Source organism: Wasmannia auropunctata, unplaced genomic scaffold (genome assembly GCF_000956235.1).
Source record: "Wasmannia auropunctata unplaced genomic scaffold, wasmannia.A_1.0 LD323979.1, whole genome shotgun sequence".
In the NCBI taxonomy this organism is placed as follows: domain Eukaryota; kingdom Metazoa; phylum Arthropoda; class Insecta; order Hymenoptera; family Formicidae; genus Wasmannia; species Wasmannia auropunctata.
This window is the reverse complement of record NW_012038911.1, coordinates 37,231-38,159: the sequence shown is the minus strand read 5'-3', so window position 1 is coordinate 38,159 and position 929 is coordinate 37,231.

Here is a 929-nt window from a genome sequence, read left to right as displayed (position 1 = left end):
CAAGGGTCCCCTAGATCCCGTCGGTTCAGTCCGCTCTTTTCCATGTGATCTTCGAACGGAGGTGGACGTCCGGATGCGAACGAGCAAACAAGCGAGCGAGTTGCGATCGAGAACTCCCAGCCCGAAAGCAAAGAGGCCTGTCGGACGAGGAGACGATTAAACAAGGGAAGCCGGTGAGAATGACATTGTTTTTGTATAATCTTGTAAAGCCACGAGCACGCCGAGAGGGCTGCGCTATTGCTTGTACTATTGCGCTGCGCGCTCGTGCGCATATCGGACTTTGCCCGGCGCGGCGGTTGCGAACTACGCCCTTTGTATCGTATCCAGCGATAGCGTATCCTGCGTATTATGTCGACGAGACATAGATTCTGGCGACCAACGATCTGGGTGCAATAACGTAGCGAGCGAGACCACGTGTCGCGGAATTGTGTTCGGTAGTGCGTCGACCATCGTACGCGCGTTTGAGAAAATTCTATGGTTCGGAAGATTCTCTGGCCGCCGCGAAGAGATTTGACTTGCGCGTTAAGCCCCATCTTCATAAGTCGCAAACGCAAACGCAAACGCGGAGAAAAAAAAAGAAAGAAACGTAAAAAAAAAAAGAAAAAAAAGAGAGAGAAACGTCCGCCTTTGCGTTTTGCGTTTGTGACTTATGTAGATGGGCTTTTAATTGATCGCGCGTCGATTCGTCCCGGTGTTCCCGAGATTCGTCATTGTTCGAACAGTAAAATTTGCGAGGACGAGAGTGAGAGATTGAGGAACGTGCGGCGCAACGCGCGTCCCGCAGCGGTAACTTCACGCGGACGCGACGCCGCCAACAGACGTGTTCGAGCGCATGTTGCCTACGAGTTATGCCACACACAAAAAACTTAAGTATTAAGCGAATCGATCAATCGAGAACATAAGGCTATAACGTAAGCAGTAGCAAAACC